At 42.7% G+C, this 14,717-nt stretch overlaps 1 long non-coding RNA gene across 2 annotated transcripts; it reads right to left on the bottom strand.

The window, feature by feature from the left end:
- Positions 1-6,005: 6,005 nt before the first annotated feature.
- LOC140209535 (uncharacterized) lies at positions 6,006-13,080 on the bottom strand. 2 transcript variants are annotated; one of them, XR_011889011.1, is made up of 3 exons: positions 12,957-13,080; positions 12,667-12,846; positions 6,006-6,234 (listed from the first exon to the last, which is right to left on the bottom strand). It is a non-coding gene; the product is annotated as an uncharacterized lncRNA (long non-coding RNA). The 2 variants fall into 2 exon arrangements; XR_011889012.1 differs by lacking the exon at positions 6,006-6,234 and adding an exon at positions 7,714-7,774.
- Positions 13,081-14,717: the final 1,637 nt, after the last annotated feature.

Raw genomic sequence — 14,717 nt, 5'->3', positions numbered from 1 at the left:
TTGGTGGCCTCCCTCCCTAATCCCTTCCTTGCACAGTCAGTTAGTTTCAGAGGATGGCCTGCTCTAGACAGATTTACAGCTGTGCCATATTAATTACATTTCTTGATCATTGACTTAGCTGTACTGACTTTTGCTTTTCAATAACCTGTTCACAGAGTTGCCTGGAGTGTTCTTCAGTCTTCATGGTGTAAATTTTGCCGGGATACTGACTCACCAACAGTTGAACCTGTCTGTCTGTATCTTGTTTTACGGCGGTTGGCATCCAGCTTAATGGTTCATTACCGCCACCCTCTGCTCCAGAATGTGCACTAGACATACATTCTAAATCCCTTCAGCCAATCGCGCGCGCGCACACACGCACGCACACACACACACACACACACACACACACATATATATATATAAACCTACACTTCACCCTCCCATCTTTGACCATCCTAGTATCCTATTCCTGTTTATTCGTCATATTCTATAAAAAACCCCTGTACCCCTTAAAAACGCTAAAAATACCCGGACTTGTGCTCTCTCACCCATGCCCAGCAACCCTTTTAATGTGAATTCCTGCATCCCCAACTCCCTTAATTTATTTCTCATCATCTCTCTCTGTATCCCACATTTCCTGCAACACAAAACTACATGTTCTACTGACTCCTCTTCCTGACATTCCTCACACAATCCTGTCTGGTGTTTCCCTATCATTTTCAATGTTTTGTTTAATGCACAATGCCCCAGCCTTAACCTAGTCCACACAATTTCCTCTCTTCTGTTTCCATTACCTACCCTAGTAACTGCAACACTCTTTTGTATTTGATATAAATGCCTCCCTTTCCCCTCCCTGTCCCATCTTTCTAGCCACATTCGGTTGACTTTTTCCCAAATTACACACTTAACCTCTGCTTTACTGATACTAATGTGCATTTCCACATTTTCTTTCTTTAACGCCCTCTTTGCCAACTCATTCACCCTCTCATTCCCCTTCACCCCTACATGTGCTAGAACCCATAGAAATTTTACCTGACCTCCCTGATTTGCAATTCTTGTAACTAACTGAAGGACTTCATAAAGCACATCTTACCGACTGTTTGTGTGAAAAGACCTTAAACTTGCTAGAACTGAGGATGAATCTGAACATATCAATGCTTTGGCTTGTCTGGCTTTCTGCACCCATTGACAACCAACACTGCCAGCATCTCCACTGTAAACACTCCTAACTTATTAGATGTTCTTCTGCTGATTCCAATTTCTTTTGCTGGTATTACCACCCCAAACCCTGTCACTCCTGTTTCAGGTTCCTTTGCACCATCCGTATAAATGTGAGTATAATCACTATACTTTTCCATCACATGACAGTTAAATGCATTTACCAAATCTGTTTTATATCTTTCTTTCCTTTTTACCTCTAACAAATGCCAGTCTATGTCAGGCCATACAAGCTTCCATGGAGCTACAACCGGATAAACTACTGAAGGACTTATCTTCAGATCAAATACTCCACATTCTTTCGCGATATCATTCCCTACCCGACTAAAGGTATCCCTCTGAAACCTCCCATTTTCCCAGCACTCCTGCAACACGCCTTTAGTAGGGTGAGAATCATTGTGCCCCTGCAAGTTAGCCCAGTAGTTTGCCATCAGTTGCATCCTTCTTAGTTCCAAAGGCATTATTCCCATTTCTACCTGTAGGGCTGACATTGGTGATGTTTTAAAAGCCCCACTGCACGCTCTCAAGGCCTGAGCCTGAATCACATCCAGTTTCCTTATAAGAGACCTAGCTGCTGATCCATATACTATATTTCCATAATCCAATACAGATCTTACTAAAGCCACATACATTCTCTTCAAAGCTGAACAACTTGCTCCCCATTCCCTACCAGTCAAACATCTCATCACATTTATTACTTTTTTACATTTCTCCTCACCTTTCCTGATATGGTCTGCCCATGTTAATCATGAATCAAATATAACTCCCAGAAGTTTAAATGATGCAACCCTTTCTAATTCAACCCTATACATCCTTAACTTCTTCCCTACCTCAACCCTTTTCCTGGTAAAAAATACAGTTTGAGTTTTATCTACTGAAAATCTACATCCCCAATCATAACCCCACTCCACCACTTCATCAATTGCTTCTTTTAGTTTCCTGATTATATGGTCCATGTTCCTGCCTCTTTTCCACAAGGCCCCATCATCTGCAAACAGTGACCTACCTATATCCATTGGTACCTTTGTGAAGACATCATTGATCATAATGATGAAAAGTAACGGGCTAATCACACTACCTTGAGGTGTGCCATTTTCCACTATGTACTGTTTTGATAATTCTGATCCAATCCGAACTTGAATTTTTCTACCAAACAAAAAATCTTTAATCCAATTAAAAACTCTCCCACCAACCCCCATCTTGTGCAGTTTAATTAATAATCCTTCCTTCCACATCATATCATAGGCTTTTTCAATGTCAAAGAACACTGCCACTACTGACTCTCTATTTGCCTGGGCCCTCCTTATTTCAGTCTCTGACATAATCACTGAGTCGATGGAATTCCTTCCCTTTCTAAAACCACTCTGATAACTTGCCAGCATTCCCCTTTTCTCAAGCTCACATGATACCCTTTCTGTTATCATCCTTTCCATTATCTTACATATACTTGATGTTAAAGCAATTGGTCTGTAGCTAGTGGGTTTTGACAGATCCTTGCCAGGCTTCCTTATTGGAATTACTACTGCTTCTTTCCATGCACTTGGTAATCTTCCCTCCTCCCACACTCTGTTATAAAAATGCAGCAACTTCAAGAGCGCTCCTTCTCCTAGATTTTTTAGCATCACAGAGCATATCAGATCTTTCCCTGGGGAGGTTGGTCTCGATCTCTTTATTGCTCTCACCATTTCTGTTAATGTAAATGGATCATCAATTATATCATCTGTTCCTTCCCTCCTGTTTAACACACCTGGGTGTTGGCTCATTATTCTTTCCCTTCTTCTTCTCCCTTCTTCAGACAAATTTTCTGAACTGTGTATCAGTACAAATGACTTGGCCATGACCTCAGCCTTATCCCTACTGGAGACTGCAGTTTCCTCCTCAGATATCATTACTGGATATTCCCATTCCCTTCTATCTCCTCCCATCCTCTTAATCATTCCCCATATCACTCCCACAGGTGTTGTTCTTCCTACTTTGTCGCAAAAACTTCTCCAACTTGCTCTTTTAGCTTGACATATAGTTCTTCTCACCACTGCCTGTGCTTTCTTATATTGAACCAAATGCTGCATATTATGGGTTCTTTTAACTAGCCTGAATGCTCTATTTCTGTTTTTTACAGCCTGACAACATTCCTCTGTCCACCATGGTACCAGTTTTCTATTCATCCTATTTTTACTCCTAGGTATAGATCCTTCTGCTGCCATGATAATTGCTGAAGTCACCTGACTGTTTAATTCATCTACATTTCCAGAAATATCAATCTTTGTCAACCCTTCTTCACTCAATTTCTGGAACTTACCCCAATCAGCTTTTTCAAACACCCACTTTGGGGTTCTGCCTCCTGGTCTTACTTCAACTCTTTCACCCACTGAACACAAAACTGGGTAGTGATCACTGCCTACTGTTGAAGCAGTCCAAACTCCCCAGTTACTAATGCCAGCCAAGGTATTAGACACTAACGTAATATCTAACACTGACTCAGTTCCTGTTGTTGTGTCTATCCTTGTGCCGCTACCATCATTCACACACACCAAATCCCTTTCTTCCATCAAATCTTCAATTACCTTTCCATTTGGATCTGTAATCTGATCCCCCTATTTTGTGCTATGAACATTGAAATCTGCACACTACACTACTTCATGTCTGATTTGTCCTTGTATCTTTAACAGGCTGTCCAAATCCAACCTTTTACATGGATTGTAGTAGTTAGTTATAACCACTCCCCTCTCTCCCACACTTCCACCACTATGTCATCCTGATCATCTCCTTTTTCCAATACCCTAGATGGTATACCTTGCTTGACTAACATAGCACAACCCCCTCCTCCCCCTAGATTTCTATCTTTCATTATTATTGTATACTCATATACCACAAAGTCTAAAGTTGGTTTCAACCAAGTTTCCTGAATACACACTACATCCGGTTTTACAACCATTTCTTTAATAAAGTGCTTGAATTCCTGGCTATTGACCAGTAAGCTCCTTGCATTCCATTGTAAAAGAATCACCATAATTAGTATTAACCAACACATGACACTTCCTGGCTTGACTGATTAGTGAGGTTCTCCCTCACTTCCTCCCATGTCAGTCCTACTAACCCTAAATGGTTTACTGCTGCTTTTACCACCAGCTGAATTTTGTCACTTTTTGACTTTACCTCAGCCATACTATTAATCACTCCTGTAATGAATGTTACTAGAGCCTTTTTGTCTACATAAATCCTGTCATTTGTTCTTTGCTGCATCTCTCGTATCCTTATTGCTCCCTGTTCATTAGGAGCATTATTCTGTTCTCTTGACATTCTTACAGCTTCTGCATAAGTGATCTTTCTTTTCACTCTTATTTCTTGAATTTTAGTCTCCCGTCTGACAACCTCACACCCACTATATGCAACATTATGAGCTCCTCCACAATTGCAGCATTTTGGTTGAACTCCTGTTCCACACTTTCCATATTCATGATCACCCCCACATCTAGCACATCTCCTCTGCCTTTTACAGTTTTTAGCCATGTGTCCAAACTTTTGACAATTATAGCACCTCAGTGGCTTTGGCACATACACCCTTACTGGGTAACTCATGAAACCCAGGAACACCTTCCTTGGCACTCTTTCTTCTTCAAATTCAATCAATACTGATTCACTTTCCTTTTTCACTCCCTCCTTTGTTGTTTTCAGTCTCTGAACATTCATTACTTTCCCTCCTTTGATATTCCTCTTTATCTCCTCCATATTTATACTCATTGGTATCCCCGTGATCACTCCTTTACAACCACTATTTTGTGCTCCCACCCTCCCAGTGTATTCCACCTTGCATTTTCCTATCTCTTTTAGCTTGAGTGCTTTCTCAAGTCGTTCCTCATTTGCACATCTTACCAATAAGTTGCCATCATTAAGGACTTTTGCAAATACTATTTCCCCTATCTTATTTGTCAGAGTTGTTGTTAGCACAAATGGGTTAATTTTCTTCATATGTCCCTGAGCCTTCTCATTAAACCTAATTATGACAACACCTCCTCTCTGAGCTTGTTCATCTTCCTCACTTTCAGAGCTTTCTCCACTATCATTTCTTATTCTTTTATTCCCTTTGTCTTGGTTTTTATTCATCCGACCCCTCACTACCTCCTCATTCCCTTTATTTCTCCCTTCACAATAATCCACCTCTCCCCAGCTGCCTACCTCTGGTCCCAAGTCTCTATCCCTCTCCTTCTCCACTTTCTTTCCCTCAACCCCGCCTCTTATCTTATCCGCCATTACCGGACCCACACGACCCCCTCCCAGCAATTTCCGTTCCTTCACCACTCTCTTTCCCTCAACAGGTTCCAAACCACATTCATGCATCAAGCAAAACACAGCCAACTTCCAGTCGAGCCAACTGCTATCCCTGGCCCTGGCCAACAGTTGAACCTTCCAGATACAGGTCTATTTTTACTACAATCAATTGAAACACCTTGATCTCCATTTAACTAATTATGTGACTTCTAAAACTAAATTGCTGCACCAGTGATGATTTGGTGTGTCATTAAATACTTATGCAGTCATTTCATGTTGTATTTTATGTTTGTAATTAATTTAGATCACTTTGAGGAGATCTGTTTTCACTTTAACATGAGTCTTTTTCTATTGATCAGTGTCAAAAATGCCAAATTAAGTCAACTGTGACTCAGTGTTGTAGTAAACAATAAAACATGAAAACTTCTTGGGGGGTGGGTGGTGGTGAATACGTTTTATTGGCTCTGTACCTCAGTGCACTGAGCAATGATTTGATCTGTATGAACAGTATGCAAAACAAGCTATTCACTGTATCTTTTTCCATGTAACAATAAACCAATACCAAACTAAACCAATACAAGAACTCCACCTGGTACAATGTTTACAGGTGGACTCACTCCAGACCATTCCCAAAAGATCTTGTCATCAGGTCCATGTTAATATCAAAGCCTTGACTTCTTAAAGAGGCAAAATTATTGCTCTTTGCTGTTGAATGAGAACAATTTTCAGGGTTTAAGATTCAAGATTGTTTATCTCAGTATGCAGCTGTAAAGGGGAATGAAATTATTGTTACTCCGGATCCGATGTAGCATAAAAACATACAATAAGCATAAAGAAACAAAGAAAACACAATAAATATAAATATAAAAGCAATTCTATAAAACACAGGGTAAAATATCTCTATATGTGACTGTGTATGCATAGGATTAGTTTATACACTGTACATAGACTGATTATATCTACATCAAGTGACACTAGGTGCACTAAGGTGACTTTGTATACAATTCTATATATTCCTGATGGGATATGTGAATAATCCCTTGTTGGGAATAAGTTGAAAGTTTCTCCAGTGATAGTCACTTAACTTGCTTTCTGCCCATTAGGGTTCAGGTCAGTGACGTATTTCCTTCACCCCATCAGATCTCTCCCGAGATCACATGCAGTGGTCCAGAAACTCCAGACCAGCCTCCACAGCTCTTTGCCATTATGCTCCCAGATGGCCTAGTAAGCAGTAATATCTTCCCCCTGCTGTAACCTGAACTCAGCCCCCTGGCTCCCACATTGCATATGCATTTTGAACACAAGTGTTGGCTTCTTCTTGATGCAGTGCATATCGGTTTTCATGCCACTCATAGTCCTGTGAGTCATTCACTTCTGTTGACCCTCACATGCAGTAGGGATCAACATTGGCACTCTTTCCAGTCAAGATGGCGCCCAGCTGCAGTCTTTGTCAAGGCTATGGCTCAGTTATTTTTTAGGATTTTTTTTTAGATTAGATTTTTTAGAACCCCAAAGGTCAATCAAAAGTCCAGAAGTCGAGGCCCAATGGCCACAGTCCTGAGTCCGTGAACCTTTGCAAGTCAGCTGGGGGAGTCAGAGGCCAAATGTTTGCAAATCGATGAGTCTGCTGGAAGTTGGTACCAAAGATGGCCTGTCCTGGGGTGAGACTACAGTGTATGTGGGTGGGTATTAAAGAGGGAAGATTTGTTTTGCAGTTATTGCTTTGTTGTTTCATATGTTCTTGTCATGAGCTCTTCAGGCTTGTGTGAGGATCCACAGAGCATTGGACTCCAAGGGTTTTAGAGCACCTGAATTGGTTAATTGTTGTTTAATAGTTAGAATTCCTTTTGTTTTTCTCTTGAGTGATTTGGTCTTTGTAATGTAGTCTCCTGGTGCTTTCTTTTTCAGCTCGTTATGTTATGAAACCACTCTCAGGGCTTCACAACTGGCCGCTGTTCGGCACGCCAAGGGCTCGGCCTAAGAGCTCCACTCGCCTTTGGAGGCCCAGGATCTCGTGGCTCTGGAGACAGAGAGATTGAAGATCTGTGCCTCTACAGGACACTTGTGTGTCGTTGGAGATAGAAGATCTCTGGCTGTGTGCCCGGAGACCCAAGATCTTTATGCACAGAGTTCAGAAAAAGCAATGCAGTGGACTTCTAACATCATAAACCAGTGAATTGTTTGTTATGTCTCCCCTCTCGCTGTGAAACGGAGACAATTTTCTCCCTTATTAGGGAGGGAGAGAGCCTGCGGTATGTCGTATACCAGGTGAACAATGATTTGAACCTTTCTGAGGAACAACCTTCTGCAAGACAAAACTCTGGGGATTAATAGATCACACGAGCTCTCCCACCACAGCAAAGCACAGACACAAGGAAAGAACTGGCAATAATTTCCTTTTAACATTTCTGAGATGGTTGCAATATAGTTGGACAGGATTTGTTGTCACATTATCTTGCAGTTTTATTGAGACTGGAAACTCTGGCTTTTGTTTGTGTTTGTAAACTTACATACAGTGCTATACAAAAGTCTAAGGTTATATACACACACACATACAGTATGCCTGGGGTGCCTAAAGGCTGATTTATAATTGTGTGTACCAGCTTACGCTGTAGCCTATGCAAGTGTGCAACACCGTTGTGAGCAGTTATACTTGTGTGTTGGTGTGTCTGCGTCGCTCTGCAATTCGCGCACGTCATGCATGCGCACACACCTGCCCATGCAAGGCTTCATGGTCATGGTAGTCTTTCTCGGGGTAAACAAGTTTAAAGCGAGTGTCTTTTTTTGTAAGAGTGAAATGTATCCTCCATAATTTCGGAGGTCTGTAAAGCTTTATGGAAAGCATTGCAGCCAGAGTTCCTTCCCTGCCCTTCAGTCGCCCAATGGGAAGCTATTGCAGCGTAGGATGAAATGCGATACTATCAAGCGGACCAATCACAGTTGTTGCAGTCTGCGTTACCGCGACGCGTAGTTACATTTTGGGAGAAGTGCGCATCAGGCTACGGCATAGGGATCCGTGTAGACATTGCGTAGGGTTCGCGGCGACGTCGTATCTACGGTGTCGATTTGATGCACAGGTATAAATCAGCCTTAAGACTTTTCCACAGAACTGTATTTGAAAATGTGGACCAGAGAGCAAGTTTGTAAATCTGGTGGGAGAAAAGTATGTTGGGAATGGTGAGGGCGGAGCGTCGCAGGAGGGGTGTGGGTCAGGTGGCAGAGGAGTGCCAGGGGTGGGGGTTGGTGCAGGTGCTGACACGCGAACCCCTGAGATTCCAAGTAATTGGTATATTGATTATTACAGAATGTTCCTCTCGTGTTTCCCGCTCCCTTTTTCCCGACCATGATTCCCCTCTCCCTGCTCCCTTCCCACTCTCAGTCCGCAATAGAGACCCATATCAAAATCAGGTTTATCAGCATTCACAAATGTCATGATCTTTTTTCTGCAACAGCAGTACAGTGCAATACATAAAATTATTACAGTACTGTGCAACAGTCTGAGGCACTCTAGCTATATATATGTACCTAAGACTTTTGCACAGTACTGTACATTAAAAAGGACTGAAATTTTCTTAGTAAGAAGGTAATTTTCCATAATAGATTACACAAACCACTGCACTACCATGCTGCTCTAAGATGGGACATGACACACTAGAGATTATTACACTGCAAGCCACAAGGATATGACACATCAGAAATAACAAGGACTAATTCCAACTCCCATTTGCACTTCAAGTTGGACAACTCTGAAGGAGACAAAAAGATAAATAAACATCCATAGGGCTTCCTGTTACTGGAAATATTTATTCTTGATCCCTCCTGAGAGAACCTTGGGCAATGTTTTGACCGTTTCTCATTTCATTCACTACAGGAGAGCAAAATCTGTTGAACAGTGAATGCATTACTGAATGAAAATAGAAAATGCAGTAGGTCAAGCCACATCTGTGGGAAGAGAACTAGTTTCAATGTTTCAATTCAAGGACCTCCCCTTTGCTATTGAAAGATGCCCTTTAGGAAGACCAAAACCATATCATGGTTTGGAGGCTTGTATGCCTCAGTACAAATCAATAGGAACAAGCAGGCTTCCGTAAGGGCAGAAGCACCACTGAGCAGATTTTCAACCTCCGCACCCTCTGTGAGAAACACCTTCAGCACCAGAGAGAGTTCTACCACATCTTCATAGACTTCAGGAAGGCGTTTGACAGAGTCTGGCATGATGCCTTATGGGCCAACATGAAGAAATTCAACATGGGGCAGAAGCTGATTCATACAATCCATCAGCTTTACGCAAGGCAACCAGTGCAGTGCTCGCTCAGGGCACCATCGGGGAGTGGTTCCATACCTCTGTAGGAGTCCATCAGGGCTGCCTCCTCTCCCCCACTCTCTTCAACATCTTCCTGGAATGAATCATGAGTGTTGCCCTTGAAGATCGTGTGGGCAGAGTCAGCATTGGAGGGAGGAACATCACAAACCTAAGATTTGCTGACAACATTGATGGACTTGCAGGAAAAGAGGACAAACTGGTCAACCTGGTCAGCCATCTTGACAGAGCCTCCACAAAGTTTGGAATGGAAATAAGTGCCGAGAAAACCAAGCTCATGGCGAATGCTAACGGTGCCATCACAACAGACATCTCAGTCCATGGTCAGAAACTTGAGACAGTGCAGCAGTTCAAATACCTGGGGGCAATCATCACTGATAAAGGATCAAGACCAGAAGTCCTGGCAAGAACAGCACAGACAATGACTGCACTATCCAAACTCAAGACAATATGGAGGGACAGCAACATCACCATGAAGTACAAGATCAGACTCCTGCGTGCATTGGTATTCTCCATCTTCCTGTACACATGTGAGACATGAACCCTCACAGCAGAGCATGGACCCTACAGAGGAAGATACAGGCATTGGAAATGAGATGCTATCGTAACATCTTGGGCATCTCATACTTGGACCGCATCACAAACAAGCAGGTCCGCAAGACCATCCAGCACCACATTGGCCCCCATGAAGACCTTCTCACAACAGTGAAGAAAAGAAAGCTGAGGTGGTACGGCCACATAACAAGATCTAGTGGCCTTGCAAAGACCATTCTACAAGGAACTGTGGATGGGGAAAAGAAGGAGCTGTACAGAGGAAAAGATGGATGGACAACATTAAAGAACGGACAGGGAAAACATTTGCGGTGACCCAGGCTCTGGCACACAACCGCGACAGATGGAACAGACTGGTGCAAAGCTTGTCGTGACAGCGCCCCGACGACTCCACCAGGAGTTAAGGGCACAAGGCAAGACAAGACATGCCTTAATAACCTGGAGAACTATGTTGGCTGGAGTCAGGGCTTTATGCTTCGGCCCTTAGTAGGGTCACCCATGCCAGACAGGCAAAGGGCACTGGCCAGACTGAGAGTGCTCCATCGGACCTCCAGTTTTGGGGGTTCAGTTCCGGGCAAAGAGCACTGACTGGAAAAACAAAACTGCTAAAGAAACAGCAATGGAGAATCCTTCTACATCTGAAGGTAACAGTACTCCTGAGACTCCACCCGGGACTTGCATGACTGACAGTGGTGAAAACTGAGAGGAAGCTACTGACACAATGAGGTGGAGGGCCTTCCATTGCTGCCCTAAATGGTAGCAGCATACCAGGCCATAAGTAAGTACTGAATGACATGTTTCCACCAAAGTGTAGGACCTCCAACCAACTGAGTAACACATCTTGCTCAGGACCATGAGGATTTAACCCCACAGGTAGATCAGAGGACTTTTGACATGCATACTTCAATTATATTTCTTCAGTTTTGGAGTTTACCGGATTTAGGACAGAGAAAACTAATGCCAAGGACTGCATTTAAAAGTGATATTGTCATGAAAGATTTACCTGTTTTCATTCCCAATGGATGATTAGGAAATTGGAGGCCTCCTTGGAAGTACTGAGTAAGTAGCCAGGATAAACTTCACACAAATCGTTCCTGTACACACGTGTGCAGCAGATCAGCTTTTAATTTTCACTGCTTTGTTCCTTGATTGACAAGAATTAAACTGGAACATTTCTGAGCTGTTTAACTGAAGAAGCCACAAGAAGTCAACCTTTTCACCCCTGCTAAAATGTTGAGGAATAAGTACAAGCCACCCACACGTGGGTGTAACTCAATTTCCTTGCAAGATGTTTCACTCCACAGCTGTGTCTCCACAATCCCATCTCTTAAAAAGCCCACAGCCATTTCTTCTGTGCCAGAGTTTGCGTATAGCCAGGATAAATTCAGCATCAAATTTCTTTGAGAATATCAGTCTACTGTGATAAATGTGATAAGGGCCAAATGATATATTTTAGCAATGTTAATTAATGGATAAATATCAACCTGGTTCCCAGCAATGACTTGTCTGTGCTTCAATCGTGCTATGGATTTTTTAATGTTTATTTATTTCACTTGTATGCAATTACTCGACAATGTTTTCCATTAATATGAGAAAACCCTTATGTGTGCTTTAACCAAATATAAGGCACTCAACGGGAGATGCACTGTAAGAATGATGGTCTTGTGAGCTTGGCAGTTAAGAGAGGCCCTTAAGTGGGGGAAATAATACAGTCAAGATTAATCGGGGTGGGGGAAGGCTACGGCACAGGATCAAAGTAAGCTGCAGAGAGTTGTAAACTTAGTCAGCTCAGTAATGGGCACTAACCTCCAAGTAGTAGCCAGGACATCTTGAAGGAGCAATGCCTGAAAACAGCAGCGTCCATCATTAAGGATGCCCATCACCCTTGCTCTCAACGTTACCATCAGGAAAGAGGTACAGAGCATCAAGGCACACAATCAATGATTCAGGAACAGCTTACTGTATTTCACAGTTTTGTTTTTCTCTCTTATTGCATAGTGCATTTTACTGTAGCTAAGTTAACAAGTTTCACGAATATGCCGGTGTTATTAAACCTGATTCTGATTCTGAAGATTAGATTAGTTTTATTTACTTATCACGTGTATGTCAAGCCATCAAGGCGCAGAACGAGATGTGTCAATTTGCATCAACAGCCAACACAGTCCAAGGACGTGCTGGGGGGCAGCCCGCAAGTCTCACCATGCTTCTGACGCCAACATCGCATGCCCACAACTTACTAACCCTAACCCGTACAATTCTCAACAGGCCCCGGTCACTCCTTAAACCTGGCACATAAAGTCCACAAGGAACCGTCTCCAACTTACTTCGCGATCTCCCCGCTACAGAAGTCAGCGGTTTAGGCAGAAGCGGTTGATGTTTCGGGCCGAGGCTCTTCATCAGGTCTTGAGTCACGGGTGTCACAGTAAGGGAAGGAGATCTGCTGCCACTGGCCATTCTTGGTTATTGCAACTTCAGACCCATTGATGTTGCTTCTTGACATTAATCTACACGGCAGTTCAGAAGGAAATGGGGGAGGGGTGGTTGGGGAATAAATGTTGTCAGCTACATTCTATACATTCTATGAATTAATTAAAACAAAAGTAACAGACATTACCAGACAGTTAATATTCTGCTCTTGAGGACCCATCAGTCAGATCCTTGAAACTAAAACTAACAACAGGGTGCTTCTGAGTATTAACAGTGAAAAACACTGCTTTGATAGAGCACATTTCAATCTGCAGTCATCTTTCACACTTCAGTTCACCGCTTGTGCTCAAACAGGATTTCCTGTTTTCCTTAAGCCTTTTTAACGGCACAAGGCTGGCGTGTGCTGGCTCTGACCTGCAGTGAGGTCCTTGGATCTCATTTTCACATCTGTCTCCTGCTGATAAAGTACCAGAAATGCCTCCTAACTTCTCACTGATATAGCTGTGGCTTATCAGTTCAGCCTCCTTAACTTCTACGGGCACCCTTGACCCCAGTCAAGAACAACCAGCCCCAGCACCACAGCTCAGAAAGGAATTTGAGTTCTTCAGCCCGTAATGTTAACCCTTTTACATTTACGATTCAGCGGAAGCTATCGTGCACAGTAGAAAGTTTCCTATCTGGGTGCATCACAGCTTGGTATGAGAACTATTCTGCCCAAGATCACATCATACCAAACAGCATGCCTTCCATTGACTCTGTCTACACTTGCCACTGCACTGGGGAAAGCAGGCGGCATTGTTAATCTCCACCTCTGACAGGGAGAAGGTACAAAAGCATGTCTCCAGGCTCAAGAACAGCTTCTATTGCAGTGTATTCGGACTTTTGATCAGACCTCTTCCACGTAAAAAGATTAACTCCTGATCTCCCAATCTGCCTGGGTGTGGACCTTTATCTGTCCACCTGCACTTCACTTTCTCTGTGTCTATGACACCCTATTCTGCATTCAGTGTTTCCTTTATACAACCACAATGTGCTTACATCTAGATGGTGCAGTGTGGCGATTAGCATAACACTATTACGGTGCAGCAGTCTGGGATCAATTCCTGTTGCTGTCTGTAAGGAGTTTGTATGTGTTATGTTTTGCCACTCCAGAAATGTGATCTAGCTGACTTTGACTGTGGAATGGTTGTGGGTGCCAGACAGGGTGGTTGGAGTATCTCAGATATTGATAATCTCTGAGGATTGTCACACACAGCAGTCTCTGGAGTTCACAGAGAATGTTGCAAAACATTTTACAAAGCATGCAATGAGTAGCAGTTCTGTGGGCAAAATCACCCTGGTAACGAGAGAGAGAATGGCCAGACTGGTTCAAGCTGACAGGAAAATGATAGGAACTTAAATAACCATGTGTTACAACAGTGGTGTGCAGAAGAACATCTCTGAATGCACAGCACATTGAACCTTAAAGTGAATGGACTACAGTGGCAGAAGAGGATGAACATACACACAGTGGCCACTGTATTAGCTGCAGGAGATACCCAATCAAGTTCAAATGTCAGTTCAGCTTTTTGCCATTCAACACCACACACGTATACTATCAAACAAAGCAACATTCCTCCAGACTAAGGTGCACAAAACTGTACATACAGAAAGTAATATAACCACAAATAAATTAACAAATAATTATGTGTTGGTGTGTGGCCAAGTGGTTAAGGTGTTGGTCTAGTAATCTGAAGGTCACTAGTTCTTTACACTAGCGTGTTGTGTCCTTTTTTTCAAAAATACTTTATTTTCAAAATTTTCAAAAGAACCCAATGAGGTCAACAAAAACCTACCAGCTCAGACATGTATAAGAAGAAGTAAGCAAAAAAAAAGACATAAATTTAGAGGAATGCCAATTGTACAAAGTGCTCAGAAATACTAAACATTAAATCTCAAATGAGGGCCA

The sequence above is a fragment of the Mobula birostris genome, chromosome 14, assembly GCF_030028105.1.
Source record: "Mobula birostris isolate sMobBir1 chromosome 14, sMobBir1.hap1, whole genome shotgun sequence".
Classification (NCBI taxonomy): Eukaryota; Metazoa; Chordata; class Chondrichthyes; order Myliobatiformes; family Myliobatidae; genus Mobula; species Mobula birostris.
Note: the sequence above shows the minus strand (reverse complement) of the source record. Positions and strands in the feature narration are given on the sequence as shown.